Source organism: Podarcis erhardii (assembly GCF_964252035.2).
Source record: "Podarcis erhardii genome assembly, chromosome: 9".
In the NCBI taxonomy this organism is placed as follows: Eukaryota; Metazoa; Chordata; class Lepidosauria; order Squamata; family Lacertidae; genus Podarcis; species Podarcis erhardii.
Genome location: NC_138512.1, coordinates 33616716 through 33640722, shown reverse-complemented (window position 1 = coordinate 33640722; position 24007 = coordinate 33616716). Strand labels below are relative to the sequence as shown.

The following is a 24007-nucleotide window of genomic DNA, read 5'->3' as shown; positions in this document are numbered from 1 at the left end:
AGACTTACTAAGATTAGCCATGCCCATTAATTAGCCATGAGTACAGCTTAGTTGAATACCACCCATTACTTATGTTACTTGGCAAGATTTATATACAGTAAGGAAGCCTCGTGATGCAATGGGTCATTGCAACTGGCAGTTTTCCAGAAGGCTGGTGGTTTGAGCCCACCCAGGGACAGCTGTGCGCAGGATTCCCTTCCAGGTCCCTTCCAACTCTGATTCTAACAAGTGTATTTAACTTGGTGCACATTCAGCTTTGTGAGTATGGCAAAAATGTATTTATTTAAAATGTAAAGGGGGTGGGGCTCCAGGAAAAATGGCTTTGGCCATCCCACCCACCATTGAACCAAATGGGTTTTTACTATACACAAATTTGACTTTCGGTGCAAGCTCCAGAATGCAACCTCCTGTAAGTTATGGGCTTACTGTATTACTACTTCAGTAAAAAATATCGTAAGACACTGGTTTTCAACTTGTGGGTTAGTAGCCACTCTACTGGATCATTTGCCTATTCACAACAGCAGCACTGCTACCATACAAATATGGGGTGGGGGGTTAAGAAATGGGTCTCCAGATGTGGGTCTTGGTCTCAAAAGGTTGAAGACTACTGCTCTACCAAGTGGTTAACGTAAAGCAATCTAAAATACTCATTAAAAAAACTGGTAGTACCAATCATTTAAAATAAAATAACCTAATAAATATGAATAAAACACAAATAATCCTAATAAAATTATATGTCAAAATTACAGATTATATGTGCTCACATGCTCATAGGTAATCATGTGAACTCGGCATTTATAGATCCAGTCAGGAAGAAATGACACTGTTTTGGTCTCTGGAGAAAGCTGTCATGTTTGTCATTGTTTTCTGCCCCCCACCTGTCCATTTATTTTTATTTATTGCTTTTCAACTTTGATTCCAGCTGGTTACAAGGTTCCCATCTCCCCAAAATGTACAAATGCATAAAATTGCAAACAGACTATGAGTTGGCAGATGAAAGAACAGTCATGAATACTTAAAGGTACATCAAAAGCTGCCTGAGCTATTTATGAAGTATTGAAAGAAAAACAAATAAGAATATTTTCTTGGTCAAGAAAGTGAAATATTTAGGGGTTAACATGACTGCCAAGAATGTGAACCTGTTTAAGGATAATTATGAAAAATGTTGGATTGAAGTGAAAAAGGACTTAGAAATATGGTCAAATTTGAAGCTATCATTGCTAGGTCGAATTGCTGTGATAAAAATGAATGTATTGCCAAGGATGTTGTTCTTGTTTCAAACATTGCAAATTATAGACAAGATGGATTGTTTCAAGAAGTGGCAGAGAGATATTTCCAGATTTGTCTGGCAGGGCAAGAAGCCTCGAATAAAATTTAAGATATTAACTGATGCTAAAGAAAGAGGTGGATTTGCCCTGCCAGACCTTAAACTTTACTATGAATCAGCTGCTTTTTGCTGGCTGAAAGAATGGCTGCTTCTTGAAAACACTGATGTGCTGGATTTAGAAGGTTTTAACAATGTATTGGTTGGCATGCATATTTGTGGTATGATAAGGTAAAAGCACATAAAGCGTTTAAAAACCATATTGTTAGAAAAGCACTGTTTAATGTTTGGATAAGATATAAGGATCTGTTAGAAAATAAAACCCCAAGATGGTTGTCACCAAAGGAAGCAAAGGCACAGAAAAAACTCAATATGGAGGCCAAATGGCCGAAATATTGGGAAATTTTGGAACAAGATGGAGACAGAGTAAAACTGCAGAGCTTTGAAAAATTAAAAAACAAAGTGTGAGATTGGCTCCACTATTACCAAATAATGGAGGCATATAATTTGGACAAAAAAGTTGGCTTCCAGGTGGAAAAATCAAAATTGGAAACAGAATTGCTAGATCCCAAAATTAAGAATTTGTCAAGAATGTATAACTTGCTGTTGAAATGGAACACTCAGGATGAAACGGTGAAATCTGCTATGATTAAATGGGCACAAGATGTTGGACATAACATTATGATGGCTGACTGGGAACAGTTATGGACCACAGGTATGAAATTTATGGCATGTAATGCCCTAAGAGAGAATTTAATGAAAATGATTTATAGGTGGTACATGACACCAGTCAAGCTTGCAAAAATTTATCATTTGCCCGAAAATAAATGCTGGAAATGTAATGAGATTGAAGGTACATTCTTTCACCTTTGGTGGACATGCCCAAGGATTAAGACATTCTGGGAGATGATTTATAATGAAATGAAAAAGGTATTTAAATATACCTTCCTGAAGAAACCAGAGGCCTTTCTCCTGGGCATGGTCGGCCAATTGGTGCCAAAGAAGGACAGAACTTTTTTCATGTATGCAACAACAGCAGCAAGAATACTCATCGCAAAGTATTGGAAGACACAAGATTTACCCACTCGGGAAGAATGGCAGATGAAGTTGATGGACTATATGGAACTGGTGGAAATGACTGGCAGAATCCGAGACCAGGGAGAAGAGTCGGTGGAAGAAGATTGGAAAAAAATTAAAGATTATTTACAGAAATATTGTAAAATTAATGAGCTTTAGAAAAATGGTGGGATGAAGTTATATGGCTTTGGCAGAAATGTTACAAGGAACTAGGAACAGAGCAATTGTTAATGTATTAAAGGGAAAAAACAAGGTTAGAATATGTTAAGATCAATTACAGGACAGAAAACAGAGGAAGTTGGAAAGGAATTGCTGAAATAGTTAATTGAAGTGGAATACAAAAAGGGAGGCGTGAGGAAGTCCGTGAAACAAGTGAATGAAAGATAAGATTGAAAATATTGGAAGTGTTTCTAATTGTTCTTGTTTTGTTTTTTTAATTCAATGTTTTATGTAGTGTTTTTATTTTTGTTTTTGTATTGTATTATATTGATTTGTTTAATTCTTTTTCTTTCTTTTTGTAATTTTTAAACTCTTAATAAATATTATTTTTTTAAAAAAACAAATAAGAATATTTTCATCTAGCACCAAAAAGAAAGTGCCATCAGGCAAGCGGCCTGGAGCAAGTCCCTTCCATAGCTGGGGTAGCTGAGCTCAAAATGGCTCTTTTCTATGGAGGCACTTGAAGAAGGCCATCAGCAGATGAACTATGAGCACAGAGAGGTGGTCATGGAAGATGGAGCTCCTTCAAGTGTTGTTGCTATTTATTTGATTTCTTACCTGTCCTTCACCAGGAGGCCCCTGAGCAGAATACACTAGCATAAAAGTAATTGGTTAAAACAATTTACAATCCAAAGCAGAAGGTGGTCCTAAAATATATACTATCTCAGGAGTCAAAGGCCATGTTAAAAAGGTACTTGTTTCCAATGGGATTTAGAGCTTTAAAAGTGCGCATCAGTCCTTTGAATTGGTTCTTTTAAAACTGCCAAGAAGGAATCCAAACTAACATGTCCAACTGTGTATGTTTGTTTCAAGTATGTTTATCTCACCCTTCACCAAATGGTCCTGGGACAGGACTGCTTATACATTAAAACCATAATTTGTGAAATAATGTGTTACCATAACTGAAATCTCAGTGGAAATCTACATGGCAGCAGGAAGGAAATAAAACAAAGAAGGCGAGTCTTCACTCATCAACGCCACACGCATCAGTGAAATGACACGCCTCAGTGGAGAGTTTATTCCATAAGTGAGGGGCTCCCACCTAGAAGGCCCTTCAGGGCATCCAGGTACCACAGCTCTCACTTGAGGCAGGCCCCTAAGCAGGGTTCCTCTGCTGATCTAAATGTATGGGCAGGTTGGTAAAGGAAGAGGCTTTCTTTCAGATATTTGAGGCCCAACTCATTTATAATTTGGTCCAGAAGCCAAGATACTTGAATAGGGTCCAGAACAAAATTGGCCATCAGTTAACAAAGCATGGATAATTGTGACCAGGCTATCCCAGTCTAGGAAAAGCCATAGTTGGGAACAGATGTAGCACCCTGCTTGTGGTTAACGCTTAGCTGGAATGAAATATTCAACGCAGCAATAGAGAAATTAAAATAGTAATTTATTTGTCAGACAAATAAATAAGAGGCACAGTGGTACATGGTTACCAAGCTCTGGCCTGGCCTCCTGCCATTCTGGCCAGCACTTATATTCCCTTAATCCAGCCCCCTTTGCTCCTCCTGTGGCTGCCTCTGTCCAATCAGCCTGGTTGAAATTCCTATTGGCTGTTTGGTAGAACCAATCACAAAAGATACACCCACAAAAGATACACCCACTTCCTTGCCCTTATAAGGGAGACAAAGAGCTATATATATGACATATAAGTAATAATATATCTTACATGGAATCTTAATTACCAGCTCACCTCTTGCCCTCCTTGCCCTATTGCCTTCTAAAACAAATGTTTAATCTTACATTTTTATGTTCAACAGATGTCAAGGATCTTGAGTTTCACATCAACATTGAAAGATTTCCTTCATTTAATGTTTCTAAACAAAATGCCTGACAACTATATATCAAGACTGCTTGGATGGCGTCTTCTGTCTGGCAGGGGGGCTAGGCTCATTTGCCCCTCTGGTCTCCTATTGCAATATGACTCTATGAAATAAGAATCTAGCATTTCTTAAATCCTTTGCATAATTACATTTAAGCCAATATATTTAAGCTAATATATTTCATACATTTATCATAGGTAGCCTCTTAAAAGAATAAAGCTTTTCAAAGTAAAAAGGAAGAAACTCAGTAAAACACAGCTTTTAAACAGAAACCTCTTCAGTGTACACCTCCCCCTTTCACCCCCCTTTCCAGCCTCAAAATAAAATAGGAAGAAGCTTCTTCTTCTGCCAAGCCAGTTGCCTTTCCAACATTTAACACATTTTAACCTTTTTAACTCTCTCAGTTTAAGAAACAGCTTTAGAAGAGACTTTTCAAAAATGTTCTCTTTTTCTGTCAGCTAAATGTTTTTCCCCATTTGCTCCTGGCCTTTCAACCTTAGAAAGAAGATCTGGCTCATTTTACTGGGAGGCACATTGGTATTATCTTACCCATTCTTAATAGTGTTTTTTCAGCCTGCAAGGGCAGTGTATGTAATTTCCCCTTTTTATGACTTTGAGAATTGTTTTTCTACTATAAATCAATGGGGCCCCCTTGTCTTAGGAGAATGGCCAAGGTTTTCTCTGCCTGGCATGAAACATTTGAAAATCTAAGCCCATTTAATTTAGGAACCTGATCAAGATATAAGCCAATATAAGTCTTGATTAAAAATGCAGTCTATATTCAGATGCCACACAGATATTTTAGTCACTGAAGCAACATGGGCCTGAGGTTTCCTCCCCCTTGCTAGCAACCATGTCCTGTGTCTGTTGCACTTTCAAACAAAAGGGCAGAATAGCTGCAGGATTTGATTCCAAATCTCTAATCAGGAGGCCATGCTTGGACTAGAGTGCACAACCCCATCAGAAAGAAAGCTGTTAATGGAAAATATGCAGGAAGTGAACTATAAGCATGTTGCAATGAGTTTCTTCATCTCCTGTCCTGTGCTTTTCGTCTTTCATAAGGCCTGTAAAGCGAAGAAGGGAAATATTTGACCTGCTGTCTTGGAGTATTTCTTTAGTAGAAGGATTTCTAGCCCGCCCTTCATCGAGTGAGCAATGCCAGGGTTGGCATACATTAAAACAGAAGACAATGCATTTGTAGGTAAAACAACATCAGCAGGGCAGGTTAAACAATGAGTCAGAGCAGCAGACTGATGGGTATTAGCAAGAGGATATATGAATTACCGTATATTTGATTTTCTACAGGCAAACAGCTTGTGCCTGTTTTTAAAGCGCAGGGTTTGCACATAGAGGGCCCCAGTAGCAGAGTTTAAATCCCATTGTTAGGCAGATTTAATAGATGCATAGGAACAGGTTTTTAAACCACCTTTTTAATATCCCTGTCCAGGAAACACTGAAGCTGAATAACCAGTTGAAGATGGTGAAAGGAACACTTAGCTATTCAAGCCCCTTGGGCCTCCAGTGACAATGAAGGAATCAGTAGCATTCCCATATTATGGGCCTCCTCCTTCGAGAGGAATGCAACCCCATCCAGAACAGGCCTTCTACCTAAGTTCCACACCGGGGCACAGTCTCTCCTTTGCCAGGTGTCATTTTATTGGCCCTCATCCAGCTTCACCCAACATGGTCCATATTCTGCACAGCCTCATTTGATTCAGATGTCAAAAAGAAACAGATCTAGGTGTCGCCAACATATTGATGGTGCCCAACTCCAAACTACAGTGGTACCTCGGATTACAAATGCTTCAGGTTACAGACTCCGCTAACCCATAAATAGTACCTCGGGTTAAGAACTTTGCTTCAAGATAAGAACAGAAATTGCACGGTGGCAGCGGGAGGCCCCATTAGCTAAAGTGGTACCTCAGGTTAAGAACAGTTTCAGGTTAAAAATGGACCTCCAGAACAAATTAAGTTCTTAACCCAAGGTACCACTGTACTGACAATCTCACCTGTGACTTCATATAGATGTTCAGTAGCACAGTGGACAAGATTAAACCCTCTAGTACCTTATAGGACAAGCACCACAAACCTGAACAACACTATTCTACCATCTGATCCTGAAGTTAGGAGTGGAACCATCATATCAGAGTCATAGCTGTCAACTTTTCCCTTTTCTTGCGAGGAATCCTGTTTGGAATAAGGGAATTTCCCTTTAAAAAAAGGGAAATGTTGGCAGCTATGATCAGAATGCCACCAGTTCCCAAACTACAGAGCTGGTCCAGTAGGTGCTTTGTACCTTGTCCCAAAATATGGAAAACAGCAAACAAAAAAACAAAAAACCCCCACCAACCTTTAGAACCATCTTTATGTATGCAACTACGGCAGCTAGAATTTTAGTAGCAAAAACCTGGAAATGAGACTCATTTCCCACGAAGCTTGACTGGTAGATGAAGATGATAGAATATTTGGAACTTGCGAAAATGACTGGGAGAATAAGAGGAAACTCAAACCAGAAAGTGTGTAAAGAATGTATAACATTTAAAGAATATCTAAATATTTTAAAAATGCAAATCTGACAGGTCTAGATTGAATTTTGAATATTAAGGAAAACTATAAATGTAGAAAATTTTCTGGATATGTAATAGATATAACAGGAAATGCGTAAAGGTTAAGAATATGTAGAAAGCACAACGAGGTGAATTGGAAGTCAAAAGTGTGTGTGGTGTTAGACGATGTGTAGTTAGTTAACGTTTAGTTGTCACTGAGGTATTGTCTTGGTTTGTCTGTGTTGTTATATGTAAATTGTTTTGCAATCAAGTTTTTTTTAAAAAAGAATATATATATGGAAAACAGCATTTTTGTAGGACACCGTTCTGGGAAAATTAATTTTGTTAGCTGCACTGAGCAAATGTAAAGGTAGGATATAGGTTGGATGGATGAAGACATGCACTTAAGAAATTTTCCATCGTTGCCTGTAGCATTGCAAAAGGTCCTGGGGTGACATTTAAGTCACCAGGAGCTGCAAAAAGTTTTAGATCACCACTAGCACAGGCAGAAGAGAAAAGGAATTGCCTGATTTACTCTTAGTATCGCCGCTTGAAGCTCACAATTTCAGGTTACCTGGCGCCACCTGGTGCTATAATGGAGCATAGATTGTGTGTTTTTAAATCGTTTGCACATCTTTTGACTCCGTCAGGAATTATTGCTTGTGTGAATTTGCTTGTAGCAGCTAAAGCAGGTGGGACTCTTCTGCTAGCAGAATCACAAGCATGCCATTTGCTACAGGGCTCTGTTACCACATACAGTATTTTAATTTGATTTATGTGTGTTTCAGCTTCAGGGAAGCATGTAACAAGGGACACAACAAACTTACAAAACGTATCAGCAAGGATCTTAGCTTCAATATTTCCAAATAAACTTTTTAGATTTGTATCATCAAAGATCTCTATTAAAGCATCATATATGCTACCAAGATAATATCTTAGTGGTTTCAAAGCATTGCTCTGACTCTTTCACTCAGTGGCTTAGCATTTATGCCTAAGTCTGATACATGGATAGTTAGAATTTGCCAATGCAATAATTATTTCCCTGTTGATGCAGGTAAATAATTATAGGTCTGTTAAATCGAAATGAAGAAACTAGTTGCTTCCAGACAACACTTTTAATGTATGAATTACTTTTAAAAAATGATAAAATTCTTCAAAATAGAAAATAAAATTTAAATATTACTAGAGATGTGCAATATATAAGAAATACTACTCTGTATGAAACTGTGACCCTCAAACGTCAGTCCTGCACCCCTCTGAGGTCTGCACACTTGCTGGCCTTGTGATAGTCCCGGTTCTGCCTGTGAGTCCTGATGACTTCATAGATATAGTGGAAGGGGACAATTATTTACTAATTCCAGTCCCATATGATCTGATATTGGCATCTTCCTTTGATGCTGTCATGCTACATTTTTGTTCCTTGGTCTTGTCAGTTCAGTTCTGCCACACCAGGTCTCTTCCGCCGCACTGAAGGGAAGAGTGAGGTGGAGGAAGCCGGCGTCTGCTATCATCTAGCTGTGCGGTATCTGATGCTCCTTTTGAGGATGAGTGGGGTGTGTGTGTGCAGTGGTTGCAATGTTCAACTGGGAAAATCTGGGTTCAAATTCTAACTTAGCAATTGAAGCTCACTGGGTGAACTAGGGCCAGTCATGGGCTCTTAGCCTAACCTACTTCACAGGGTTGTTGTGAGAATATATTGGGGAAGAATGGGAGAACCATGCAGGAAAGGTGGGTTATATGCTGGAGATGCCTTGATTCAAGTTCATTGGGTGACCTTGGTCCCAGGCACTTTTGGTTTAATCTTGTTCACAGAGCCTGTTGTCAGGATAAACACTGTCTTGGGCAACTCAAGTTGAAACTCAAGAGAAAGGTGAAATATATCACTGTACGTATCATTCTGTGCTGAGGCCATAAGAGTTGGCTTGGACAGGTCTGTAGCCATTAGAATTAGTAGAAACTATTTTTGTTTCCTAATCACTGAGGAAGAGACAAGTGGGATCACACAATATAAGATACAACCACTGTCTTTTTTTTATAATAATATTTATTAAATTTTTGTTTAAACAATAAAAGACATACATAATAACATAGTATTTTCCAATATCCACATTTCATTCTCATCTTTGGACTTCCTCACATCTCTTGTTCCTGCATTCTAAACTCATAGATTATATATATATATAAAAGATACAACCACTGTCACGCCGGCTTAATCTGTTGTTCTCGGAGATCAAGGTATTAACGTACACAAGAATCACGCCAGACAATTTGGGCTTCTTCTTTTTAAAGAAACATCCCTTGCCATTCACCACATAGCCAGAAGAGGTCACTAATGAACTCTCTAAATACCACTGTAACTGTCCCCCCCCACCACAATAAATATATGCACTTGGAATCACTTTGAAAATGACCTGAAAATCACTGCAGTACAAACCAATGGAACCTCTTACAACAGAACCAGCACCACACACACACACACACACACACACACACAAATTCCACACACAGAGACTCACAAATGCAACACAAACTGTCACCTTTCTCGGTTTTGTCTTACTTGATGCAGCTATTTTTTGATTTACAGAATGCCCACTGAATAACAATACCACAATGATGGAGATTATTCCCACCCTTTTTCAAGGAGTTCAGGGGATGTGCTTGTATATGGGAGAATACCTACAAACTTCAGAATGTGGGTTTAGGAGAAGCCACATTAGTACACACTGGTTAGTCACCCAGGATGCAAAATATCAAATACCAGTTGACATCCGTGGCAGCTTTATTCAATAGTGAAGGAAGTGTTGAACCTCCTTTCCCCATGCACTGTGGTTCTGGTGAAAATGGGAACCCCCCTCTATTATTAATTATAAAAATTGCAATGGTGCAATTTTTAGTTGAATCTGGGTTTTCCAAATACAAAAATGTTATCCCTACGATTTGGACTTTGTCTATGACTTCTGAGCACTGAAACAATTCTACAAACTGGTTCTCAGTTTAATGTTGGCAGGAAGGAGAAGGGGGGCATGAATCACAGTAAGTAGTTACAGTATGAGCTCCAAATGATTTCCAGAAGTGTGTACCTGGGGGTTTCAATGCTTTGAAATTTCATTCTTAAATTAGTGCCCTCCACCATACCTTAATGCATGACACAACTTATGTCCCCCCCCCCGCATACTGTTTCTGCACTCTTAAAGTAGAACAGACTTATGTATAACTCCTTGAAGGTGTAGCAGTAAATGTGTTAGGAGGCCATTAAGCAGATCTTTGTTCCTTAAGATACTCAAGGTGTGTATTAACAGCCCTGTAAAACATGCCGTTTTGTGCACAAATACAACAGCCTCATGTCCCTTGGGTCTCAGGTTTTATCGTTTGGCCAAATAAAATGGGTAACTTTAAGACAAAAAAGCAAGGCTCTAAAAAAAAAAAATTCAAAGGGGACATTTTCCCATGTTTTTGTCAGTATAATTAAAATAATAATAATAAGAGACGAGATTATGGAAGAAAGTCCAACAACTCTCCCAGCTCCCAGAGATCTCCTTCCTCTGTTCTTTATGGAACCACACAGTTGGAGGGGGCCTCAGAAACCATCAAGTCCAAGCTGCTACTCCATGCAGGAAACTGAAATCTGGGTGACATTTGCACCATACGTTTAAAGCATGATGAGACCACTTTAAATAGTTGTGGCTTCCCCCAAAGAATTCTGGTAGCTGTAGTTTCTTAAGGGGTGCTGAGAGTTGTTAGGAGGCCCTCTGCCCCCTCATAGATCTAGAATTCTCAGAGTTCCCTGTGAAGAGGAATTGATTGGTAAGCCGCTCTGGGAATTATAGTGGTGTGGAGGTTGGGACAGTGCAAACACAGTGGTGGAGCCAATCCAGTGCCCCTGCTGGCATGTTTGCGCCACGACAACTTCACAGTCATCACCCAGCTGCCTGTTTCTGTACCAGTATGCTTCAGCAACTCAGCTGGATGGAGGTTAGGTGAGTAGCATTCACTGCTGGATGGGAAGCTGGTATGTACTCAATACTTTACACATGGATTCATCTGACCTTTAAAAAAAGCACCCAAGGTGGGGCATCGAATGAAGACAAGTGTCTACAGTTCTCACTTGTGTGATAACCTCCCTCCCCATCTCTCTCTCTCTCTCTCTCTCTCTCTCTCTCTCTCTCTCTCACACACACACACACACACCCCCCACACCATCCAACCTCTTTTCAAGCCCAGGTTCTCATATCCCCTCATGGCAAGTGCTGGATTTAAGAGAAGAACAGGCTAACCTGGCTCCCACAGTACCATTGGCACAAATTGACAGAGGCCTTGGCTACTACTTCATGAATTTTATTTCATTTTATTTCATTCTAAAGATGGCAGCAGTAAAAAAGAACTAATGGAACTGGATTGTAACACTGAGCATTCGGTGTGTCTCCCCGAGGGGGAAGGCTCAAAAACAGGGAAATGCTGGCTTGCCATTGAAGTCAATGGCAAAAACACTCACTGACTTAGATTAATGCAGGGCCTTTTGCAAACTCGGCTTGTAGGCCCCAATCCAGAAAAGCACTTAGGTGTTTGCTTAATTTTTGGCAGCTGACTAATATTATGAATCAATGGAATAATCAGAATGCATCTCCTGCTAAGAAATATATATTCTGATTTAACATGCTTTTGCATGGTGACTCCTCATCATGCAGGCCCCCACCTGGTATCATTGCTCAGAGGAGGGTAAGACAGAAATATCCAAACCACCACCCTTGTCCTCCACATTGCCCTAGACTAGAGCACCACCAGATCAGGCACTGAAAGGACTTACTCCTGCTAATAGAGCATGTGTCTGGTCAGATGGAGGAAAGAGAGTCATGTGTCTGCCCTCCATCAAACTTATTCCTTGTAGTTTTGTACTGGGGCTGCAGCCAGATCCAAATGGCTCTATGCTGAGGCAAGCAGCTTTGTGCATCATTGTTTTTTTCATATACATGGGCAGTTATTAAAAAAGTGGCAAAAGAGAATGGTACGATGTCCACTCCTGTAAGCTCAGCACCTGTGAATTCAAGCAAGCAAGCAAGCAAATTTAAGATAAGCTTGTTAGAGCTGCTTAGTAGGCAGTGTATAAATTTAATAGTTAATAGTAAATTAGTAGTAGTAGTTCTAAATTGGTTGGGTTGTATTCAGTGGTGGCTTTGCATTAGTAGAAACCACTTCTGCTCACCCAAGTTGGGGCAACTGGTGTTTGGTGATTCCCACCTTAAAAAGCTGCTCCGGATTATTAGGGAGCCTTCCAGAACAGATGGAGATATGGCACAGAAGTAAAGGGGATCAGTGAAAACTGGATGCCGTGACTTGCATGGGGGCAAGGGCTTTCCACAAAGGCAAGGCTAGCATTTGGATGCTTGCAATTATTATTATTTTCTTAAATTAAAAACATAAGCAAAATAGAATTACCTTATAAGTAGCTCTAAATTAGCTTGCATATAGAGTTTGCTGAGAGTTGGAGAACAAAACAGCAGCTCTTTACCACTGGACCTAGGAAACACTGGAAACCTTATTATCTGCCTTAATAACACACACATTTTCTCCATATCAAAGGAGTTGCAACATTTTTGGAACCCAATCTAAGACTGAATCGTGGCTTCTGGAAGGAAACAAGAAAAGTGAAAGTAGTATGGAAAATGTGAGAAGAATCTGAAACAGAATAGCAGGGGATTATATGGACAAGAACATACAATTCCCCCAACCCACAAAAGCTCATCAGCCGCAAAGCAGCCAAACCAAATTTAAATCAAGCTTGGTAAGAATTATGTCCATAGTTTCAGCCAAATGGAAAAGAGAGGGATGTTTTTATTAAGAGAGATATTTGCAAAGCTTCATCTGTATGTCCTAATAATGAGATGCAGACAGACATGTGTATATTAGAGAGATAGCTATAGCCATGTATATGATAAGGTGCAAGATACGCAATACTCACTGTCCATTATTTCACAGTCATCAGCATCGTAATATTTCTGAATAAATAGTCTGACCATATTTCCTATTCCGATAATAGACAAACTTACTGCTAGAATATATTGCTCATTTCTCCTTGTCTATCTCATATTGTATTTCATTTTGCTATATCATTCCCTCTAGTTCCAAGGTTCAGAGGCGAGTGCCAGTGGATATATAGCCAAAATAGTGCCATGAGCACATGAAAGGGAGGTCTCAGAAGGCTCAGGAAAATCCAAAGGTTTCCTTTGTACAAGTAAAAAAAAAAACTTGTACAAGCACATAAAAAAACTTGTTGGCCAACTGGGTAGCTCAGTTGGTTAGAGTGTTGATAATGCCAAGGTTGCAGCTGCTTATTCCTGCATTGCAGGGGGTTCCACTAGATGATCCTTGGGGTCCCTGCCAACTCTACCATGCTATTATTGTAGTGAATGGGCAATCCCAAAACAGCCCATCCTCCCTAGACCTTTTACATTCACTTCTTTCCCAGTTCTTGTGCTTTTTTTTTTTTAATTATAAAATATGAACCTTTTATCTCACTTTCTAATTTTCTCCAACACCCTCTCTTGTCCCCAGTGTCCAAGCACAAGGCTGTTTTTTAAAAATGCATAGAGATTTAGCCACGGTGAAATGGGGTCTATATTCCCAATGTCATTGTTAAATTTCTTGTGTATAGAAAAAACAACCACCCAGGTATGTGTTCCAGCATAAATGGTCAGACACTAAGTTTGTTATATTTGATTCTCCATTTTTAAAAGCAGTCTAGTGCTTGGACAATGGGGCCCTAATTATTTTAAAATTATTTTTGCCAAATACATTTCTCAGGGACTCCTCATTTGGAGACAAGCCTTTTATACTTCTCCTCTTCCTCCTCCTCCTCCTAGTCAAAATAGACTTCCAAACAGCTTACAAAACATGTTACCTCTTTGTTGGGTGTTATTCTCTCCCTTGTTTAGTGTCAAACTGTTAAACTAGGTTAACTGTTATTGTTTTATAGAATGTTTTGTGGATTTAGTATGTTGCTGTGAGCCACTTTGGGAGCAACTGCGGAGAAGTGGCATGCAAATAAATCAAAGAGAAGGATGATGAAAACCAGTTGCACTACAATGTTCAAATAATTACAGCATAATTAAAAAATGTGCCACAATTAAAGCACACAATAAATTAACCCCAAATTGATACATTAAAATATAAAGTTCCATAATTATAATATGCAAAAAAAAACCCAACAACAACAACCCAATCCCATGGGGGTCATGTTTGTGTGGGGCCGACCCATCCTTGTGAGAACCATCCTAGGCTTTTCCACAACAGGTTCAGCATGGCCTCCATCAGACTGGCAGAGGTTGGCCTACCTACTTTGGTTCTAAAACATAGAAGTTGTTGATGCCCTCAAAGCTCATGATGTGCCCTCCTTGCCCTGCCCGTGTCACTGTCCTCCTCTCCTGTTTTGCCCAGGACCTGTGTCTTAAAGCAGAAGAAGTGAGCGTGACAGCTTGTAACTTTTCAAACAGCTAATCGTTGGTTGCATAAAAGAGATAATTTCACTCGCTTGACATCTCCCCGAAGACAGATTATTAAAGACAGATTAAGAGGTTGCTGCGAGCACGAGCTTTCGTTTCATGAGGCACCAGCCCTCTGCATTCTCCCCGAGTTGGATTCTATTGCAGGGCATTTCTGCCAAGCTTTAATTAGCAGCTGATTTCCAAAGCATCTTAAACTTTAATCAGATTATATAGTTCCCATTGAATTTAGGGGATATAGATGTCTGCTTCCCTGACAGTTCACTTGGATCCCTGCCTGTTTCTATTTATAGGGCATTTTTATGTGGAGCTGCTTTATTTCTATGACTGTGCCCTTGTCGTGTTTCGACAAGAGGGAGCTCTTTCTACAGCAGGATTTTGTGCTGTATTTCCTCTCCTGGAATTGCATAGTTCAGCAATAGGAAGAGAGTAAGTTGCCTTATACCAAGTCTGACCGATGGTCCATCTAGTTCACAGCTCTGCAACTGATGTTTTCCCAGGCGTTCAAGGATAAGTGTGCCATTTTAGGGCACCTCCAGACTGGTGTCTTCTCCAACATGTCATTGACTTAATAATAGTACATTGATGGTGGATTTATACTGAACCGTCCACATATCATTGTGTTTGGATTTTTTGCTCTGCAATGCTTAGTCTTATGACATTATCACCATCTGGAGGGGCACTCTTGCACTATAGCACAACAAAAGCAGGACAACTGCCCGCCCTGGAACATTTGTGCTATAAAAAGCAACAGGATTTCAGTTGCAAGCTACAGGTTATGCAGCAATTGGAAATGAAACAGTTTAGCTGCCCCCCAAATATATTTGCAGGTACAAACACTACTGAAAGCAGGATGATCATGTATCACCATCCCAATACCATCATGAGCACAAACCATCATGTGCAATACAACAGGTCATCTGGAGGGGCTGCCTTTTCTTTCTCTATGGAGAAATTGCTGGTGATGCCTGACAACTGTGCTTCCAGTCTCTGGACTAATGATGAGAACAAAAGCTGGATAGGAAGCACAATTTATTTCAGAAGATGACATTTTGTTTTGTTCATAGTGTCCCAAATGATGAAACTTCTTAAGGATCTTGATTTCAGGTTTTGCTACGTCTTTTTCTTGTAACTATATCTATGCCCTTTGCAGGCGACTTGCAAAATGCTTGGCCAGCAACTTACAAAGTGCATGGCCAGTAACACACCAAGTTCCCCTTCCCCTTGTTGAATTCTATTTCCCTTTCTCCTTTCCTATGTGCCCTCGTTTTTGTTGATTGAAAGGCCTAATGAAATTGAGCTTGGTGGCAGGGAACCTAATTGTGTTGTGATAGGTGCACTAATGGGGGGATGTGTTTGATCAAGAACACCTCTCCTTTATGAATGAGTATATTTCCCTGGCCGCCCCCTTCATGGGTTGACAATCTATTAAAAAGGAAGTTGAGAAGACTTTGGGCCAGGGAGACCTTTCATTGCATGTTAGTCCTACCACGATTGCCGTTGTTGATTCCGGTTTGCAGTAAATCATCTTTCAGTTCATTATTCACTTTTCCCATACCACCCACTCTGTTTCAGGTCAGGCTCCATTTTCTTTTACCTATTGTTCTGTATCTTTCCTAAGCCTGCTCTGTTAACTGCAGAACTCTACCGCCAGCAGGGAGGGTGAGGAAATGGCTCCCTCAAGAGCAATTTATCATGGTCATAAATGTTGTACATTTTACTAGGAGGCCATCAAAGGTCACCAACAAGTGGAAACAAACCAAACATTCCCTGTATTTGGTATTGCTAAATCATATATTGTGTGTACACACACACACACGCACACATGCGCGCGCGCACACACACACACACACACTGACAGACACAGCAGAGAGTGAGATCCTTGCAGGAATATCCAGAAATACTTTTGATTCTTCTGTGCAAATCAAAATGTGTAACTACTTGTACTATTGGTTTATCCTTCTTTTAATGCAGTGGCTCTGTTTTCTACTTTTCTTCCTGGGATATATTCGTTTTAGTCACTTGGTTTGGGCAGATGTCCACAAAACTGGTGCCAGCCAAATACTAAAAGCTGCTCAGCCTCACATGCTGCCTTTTCTCAGCTGCCTGTCACGTTCCTGTTTATACCTAGCAGGAACAACTGCAGCTCCTCTAATTCATCCCAGAGACTTTGTGTTTCAGGAATGGTCCGTGCCTAGCAGTGCTTTGGTCCAGTGAAGTTCACAAAGCATGTGCTGGATGGTACAACGCCCTGTAGTTCTTTCCAGTTCTTGCTCCATCCCAGGACATTTCCCTGGTGTCATAAATTCATGGGGAACTTCTGGCTGTTTGAAACACCCCAGATGACCAAAGAGAGCCAGACACAACTTTTTACACTATCTACTATCCATGCAACTTTCATTTCATTTCATATAGCATTTAGTAAGACATGGATCTCATTCATTCCCAATATTTATATTCACCACACTCACACTACTGGTGAGTACAAATATTTGGAGAGTCTTAGATTAAAAGATCTAGAGAACCTTTCAGACAACCCTTTTTGGAGAAAGACTGGGAGACCACCGTATACACACCTCTGGGGTCGAGTGATGGTTCTGAAATAATGCAATGGCATCCTTTTCTTATATACATTCCTTGCTTATCACCTCCTCTTCCTTATTTGGAATTCTAATTCATCCTCACACTTCACCTTATGAGCAGCGCCATGCTGACCTTTAGGACTAGCCAAATTAGTGTGCTGTTTTGAAGTTGGAATCAGAAACCTCCAACATTTGGAGGCGGGGAAAAGCTCCTAGTCTTGTTTCTACAGCTGTTCTCTAGATACACAGGAGCATTCAGATCCCTCTCCCTTTTAGAAACATTGCTTTCTCCAGCTTTTGAGGGCTGCGTGCCCAGTGTTTTTTTCCAGAGGACACTCAAGGGTATGCAATACCGGCACCTCTTTTTTGTTGTTAAAAAGTGTGATGCTCAGTGGTGTAACGTGGGGGGTGCACAGGGGGCCGGCCGCACCGGGCGCAACATCTGGGGGGGGCGTGCTCGCACTAACTAATCTAGTGGAAGAGACTCGAGTGCTAAAATCCACGGGTTAGGGGGCACAAATTACTTGCCTTGCCCCGGGTGCTGACAACCCACCCTACACCACTGGTGACGCTTACTGTAACAACTTCAATGTGAGCACCTATTTTTCTAGGGGGGGGAGGCATTGTGCATGCCTTATTATATTCCATTCACATCATACCAGTTGCTGGAAACTGCAGGAGGGGAGAATGTTCTTGTGTTTGAATCCTGCTTGCTTTATCACAGGCATCTGGTTGGCCACTGTGGGAAGAGAATGCTGGCTGAGAGGGTCATTGGGCTGACCCAGCAAGCTCTTATGTTCTTGTTGTTTTTGGGCCAAACACCAACTGAAGCTTTCCAAGGCAACTTGATCTGCTCAATAAATTCTGGCATTGGGTTTTGTTTTGTTTTTCAGCTGGAACCTCCATTGATACCAAAATGGAGGGAGCTCAGACCAGAACTGAATCCCAAGAATTTCCAAACAGGAGCTCAGGATATATGGCAAATTAGCACCAGGTTTCCTGGGTTTTTGGAAGGGGGGGCAGTGGGAATGTGCGTTAAGCATATGGTGTGTATTCAAGCCTTTGCTCCTTTGAAAGTGCTGTAGCTAGACTTGGACCTTGGTGCTGAGGTCCAGGTCACCACTGCCTAGGGACTCTCACATGGCTACCCAAAGAGATGCAGGTTATGAAGGCAGTGGCAAACAGGACCGCCCCCCCCCATCAGCACCTAGACTGGCATGGGCATGATGTGTGACACAGGGCCTGGCTCTTGCTACTACGGGATCCTTTCTTTCTTTGTATTTTCAAGAATACTTTATAGTCAGGCAGAATACACACACACACACACACACACACACCCCTTCTCCACAACAAAGCGATACTTGCCAAGTAAAATGTGTTTAGTGTCAGGATAGCAGAAGCAAACCCAGCAGTGCTATGGTTTAAGTGAGTGTAAAATGCAAAACTGTACATGCCCAGAGTATTTCTTTCTTTTACTTATTGGGGTGGTTAACTGTTTTTTCTTTGTTGCTCTAATATAGCAAGAATGTAGAAGCGGTTGTAAAGCATGGAAGTGTAGTGGGGGAGAGGGAAAAGGTTAACTGTGTGCTTTGGAACTGAATTAATACATAATACACATGGTCATCTAAGGCCAGTAAGTCCAGGATCCAAAATTAACTAGCTGCACCATTGCCAGTTAAACTAATGGGACAAGCTAGCCATGACTAATTTAGCCTGGATTCAATCCACTGAAGATTCCCTCCCCCCAGATAATTAACTGTCTGGTTTCTAACCTATTTAGCCAATTAACTCACTTATTACCTTTTTGAAAAAATGTGCATATTGCAAAACCACACTGAAGGTCTGTCTTTGAGGATCCTGAAGGAATACGCAAGATAATTTCATAACCAGAAACTGCCATTCACTGCTAGAAGGAAAAGTCATCTTTAATCATTCATTTTTCATAACACTTGGAAAGATGGACTGTTGCCAATAATAGCAACATACCAAAATGGCTATAATAGCAACATACCAAACCAAATGATTCTGAACGTTCAAATTAAAGGGTTACCAAAACTGTATCTAGTGTATTTTCACAGATTACTGGGGTGTGTGTGTGTGGAATTCTTACTGGTGCTCTTTGGGACTCGTGAGGCAGAAGAGAACCAGTGTGGTTTAGTGGTTAGAGTGTTGGACTTGGACCCGAGAGCCCAGGGTTCAAATCTTCACTTGGCCATGAAAATGTCCTCAAGAAGGAAAGCACACTGCCTGCACTTGGGGTGTGTGTGACTTTCTAAGCTTTGCTGTTAGCTTTTGTTTGAACAGGTCAGGGGACCACCTAGTCCAGCATCCTGTTCCCACACTGGCCACATGTGCAGGACGAGGGGTCGGGAGGAAGCACCATCAGAATAGAAACAAAGAGGAGGAAAAGGTCCAGTGCTTACAGGTACAAGACAAGACTCCTCCTGCAGGAGCTTGAAAAGATTGAAAGGCCTCTACATTAGGGTTACCAGATGTCGCCGGTTCCTGGGGACAGTCCCTGGATTTGCATATCTGTCCCCAGACAAATTCTGTCCCCAGAATGTCCCCAGATTTGCAAATCTGTCCCCAGGAAACATGGCAGCGGCACGTTTGGCTCTGGCTGGCTTCAGGAGCTGCTTGCTGCCATGGCGCCTGCCATTTTTCCTCTCCGGAAGTGCCCATAAGATGTGTCTTGTGTGCAGTTTTCTGCCGGACAAGGTGCAAAGCAGTTCTTTCACACCCTGTGAAACATAAATGTTTCTTTATACAATATGCATGTGTGCTTGGGCCCAGGGTCTTTTGCCTCACCATCCCCACTACTGACTCCCTGTTGCTACTCAGCTTAATTTTTTTTTTTTGAAAAAATAGTGTTCCCGGATTCATTCAAAAAAATCTGGTAACCATACTCTACATTCAGAAACAACAGATATGGGGGGATGGGACCTACCTTTAAACAAGTTAATAAGGCACATTTTTATTCTCCCCACATCTCTGGAAGAAGAGTGCTGCTGGATCTGACCAAAGTCCCATCTAGATCAGCAACCTGCTCCATTTGTGGCCAACCAGGTCCTGCTGGCATTGGCTAATCCTCCTGAGATTGAACAAGAGCAAGGACCTCATCTCCCTCCCTCCTAATTTCACTGAAGGTGGAAAGAGTTGTTCTGTGCGTACCAGTGAAGTAGCAAGTTTCTGTTTCATTCATTGCCACTTACTTGGGGATGTACATGCAGGTACATCTAGGAGGGCAGATTCCTTGGGCGTAGGGATTGGCACATTCACCCACCCATTAAGGATTCTCTTTTTTCCAATCTTAAATCAGTTCTCCACATTTCTACATCGCTTTGTGGTGGTGGTCATGGTTTTTTGTTTTTTTAAAAAATGAAAATTCATATACACATTGTATGCAGTGCTTAATATACACATTTTAAAGCAATTTTTCCTAATATAACACATTTGACATGCTGTTTTCATGAATATATTCATTTTTATGCTCACCGTACTCTGGTATATGCATGGTTGGACTTGTACACATTATTTGGCTGGAGAAAATTCAGAAAACCAGACTTCCGGGTTAGCGCGAACGGCTAATGGCGGATTCCCTCCGAGCTCCGGAGGGAATCGGCTCTACTGAGGACGGGTCTTGCCGTGCCGGCGACACGGGGACCCTCAGAAACCGCAGGCGCGGAAGCCTGCGGACTTGGTGACTCGGTGGGCACCTCAAGCGCCCTCCCCGACCCACGAAGAGCCTTTTTAAAGGCTGCGGAGAGGGTACGGAGAGTGGCGTGGTGCTGAGAGTAGACCGCTACCTCAGTAGAGCGAAGCCGCAAGCCATGGCCGGAGAGCGCTGACTTTCTTCCCAAAATTTGGACTGGATAACAAAGGACCCGTGAGTAGTGGAATTTGGACTTTAAAAATTTTATCCTGTGAATTCGGCACGATCGGGGGATGTGTTAAAGGGAAGTCCGCACCCCCTCTACTTATAGACGTTTCAAAGCAAGGAACGGAGAATTAAGGCGGAATGAATACTGTTTTGATGATTTAAAAGTTTCTCACAAATTTGATAGAACAAGATTTTTGTGCTGGAGAGAAAGGGAATTTGGAATTTTGTGTGTATCCCCCCCAAAAAACCCGGGAGTGTCCTATTTGGGTCCCGGAGGAAGAAGTGAAAGGAGTTTGACAGCTGTCAAAGAAGCTGTCAAACGGGCGGACAAAGTAAAGAATTTTGTTATTTAATAACTCTTGGAATTAAAGCTGATACATTTGGACTGAGGCGATTGGAAACAAAGTATTGATAATAACAAAGTAACAGATTATTGGAAAAGGACTACTAAATAACTGAAAGCCCCCTAGGGGGAATTAGTGACATTACAATGGCTGCAGAGGGAAAATTACTGGCGGAGATAGAAAAAATGTTCTTTCTCGTGGGAATCCTGCAGGAGCAGAGTATGGCTCTGAGTAAAGTTTTTATGACCTTGAATCCTGAAACAAACAACTCTGCTGAATGCACAAAGGAGATGCATGATAAAAATTCTGCAGCTGAGCAGGAAGAGATGCCTTTGGAATTGACAGAGAAAAAAGAAGGAGTTCAGACACTACAAGTGGAAAATATCAACCAGGAATCTGCAGCGTTAGAGTATGAGCAAGAAGACCTCTGGATTACAGACCTGCGAAAGATGAGAAAGAAGAAGAGAGAAGCCCCTGGAGTACTTGGAATATTAAAACTAGAAAGAACAAAGCAATATGATTGGGACTTTTCTCTTGAGTATGGAAAACTAGATGGTCTTTCGCAGCAAACACTCTTCAACATTCTGAATGAAAGAAAATATGATCTGACTCTGACTGAACTCCTTCGGGGTCTTAGGACCATCAAAGAGGACTACCAATATAGTTGGCAGAGAGGGACTGACAGAGAATCAGACGCCTCGGACGTGAGGAATCCGGGCTAGAAATATTTTTTGTTTGTTTTCTGGACATTTGTCTAGGAAGGGACAGAAACCGGGGCAGGGGGGGGAGAGAATAGAATTATAAAATGTTATGTTTTGTTTTACTTGGTCAATGTGACCTATAATTAATATAATAAAGGGAAAATTTGTGAAGAGGAAGTTAGATCGACCTTAAAAAAAAAAGAAATTAATGATTATAAGAGAATTGGATAGTTGAATATAGATAAACAAAAGAATTTAATTTTTAAAAGCAATGTGAATATCTTTAAGAGGTTAGGTAAGAACTTGCTGAATTAATTTTGGAATTGGGATGTAAGAGGAGGGGGTGGGGGGAAGTCAATGAAAGTGGGTAAAGAAACTCAGGGTATGTAATTGTATTTGTGTGTTTGTTTGTCTTTGTCTTTGTGTGTGTGTCTGTTGTTATAAAATGTAAAAACCCAATAAAAATTATTTTAAAAAAAAAAAAAAAAAGAGAAAATTCAGAAAAGCGTGAATTTCCAAGGAAAGTTGCATTGTTTCAGAAGGTGCAAATTAGGTAGGTTGCCTTTCAATGCAAGCTATGGTATTTTGAAATTATTCCCCATCTTCACTGGTGAGAGGAGAATCTCTGCATTCCTTGCTGCACAGTAATTGACTGGGTGTGGGTGTATTGTTTTGCTTACCTTGCCTTCCTCCTTACTTGGGCAGTTTATTTCCTTTAAAAAAAAAAATTATTAACCGGCCAATCAAATCAAATAAAATCACATCACATAAATTCCGAATTACAAAGCCGAATTTTAAATTTTGTTGAGGGAACCCATATTTCAAGATCCGAAGGGGGATTCTGATCATCTTCTTGCCACTGCGTTAATGTCCAAATCAGTCCAAACAAAGTTCATAATTCTATCCAGTCTTATCTTGCTGTTTCCACATCACATCTTGTTCATATATTTTCTCTTTTTTCTTTATGATCTCTTCTGATAGTCTCCTTAAGCCAATAAACACCAATAATAAACCTGTGTGAATTTTTCCATTCTTCCAATCCTCAAATCGAGATGGTTTCCATATATCATTGCCTTCATAGATAACAGCGCTCTTTCCATCATTAATTACAGAACTGTCGTTCTTAAGTCCCACTGAGGAGTTTCACCCACAATATAAAAACAGCTCTATTTCTCTATTTCTCCTCTCAGACTTAAGTCCTCCGACAGAACTTCCCAATATGGCGACGGAATTTTTAACTGCGTCATTCCAAAGCCCTTATACATTCCACGCTCTTCTTAAAACATGCTTTGGTTCGAAAGTTTATCTCCACACAGCCTTAAATCCACAGTTTAAGTCCTTAAAACAACATTTCTGACTTGTGAGGGGGCGCGGTTCTTGTTTAATCACATAAGGGAAAGAAAGGAAGGATTTTTTCCCCCTCCCCCGTCAGTCCCTTTGCCATACCGAGTCTTGGTGTATCTTTTCATGATTTATACTTGTTCCTCCGACTCGTCTTGTTTTATCAGAGATCTCTTCTGTTAGCAGTCTTTACTCCCCCTTCTTCCTTGAGATATGTGCATTCGCTTCATCCAAATTGTTTCTTTTGAAGTTCTTGCAGCTAGTGGCGCGGATCAGAGACGGCGTCCAGGAGCGCCGAAATCCCACAGGAGGGCATTGTGCCTAGTGCCCCCATCCCCACAAATTCGGGGGTGGTATAGGGCACAGCAGGCAAGGGTAGTCCCCCACCACAATTTACTCCCATCACAGCCTCCAATTTACCTCGTGTGGGTCGGGGAGATGTTATTGTCAGCCGTCTTCTGATGCGCCCCTAGTGGTCCCCCCTGGGCAGTTTATTTTCTGTGTGTGAACAGAGGGGAGTGGCAGATTGGGGAGAATCTGGATTCCAGTTTTCCCTGATTTATGTAGCAGGGCAAACTGTTGAGGCAGGGGCAATTATGTTTTTTTTTTATAAAAAAAATAGATACACAAAATATCTTTTTCTGTTTGTTTACTACAAGTCAGTTTCAAAGTGGTGG

The 24007-nt window shown here is 40.9% G+C and overlaps 1 protein-coding gene across 1 annotated transcript in view; it reads right to left on the bottom strand.

The window, feature by feature from the left end:
• The window catches only part of SCRG1 (stimulator of chondrogenesis 1), a 58243-nt gene that overhangs the window by 9622 nt on the left and 24614 nt on the right, over positions 1-24007 (bottom strand). The gene's annotated exons all lie outside the window — the stretch shown is intronic.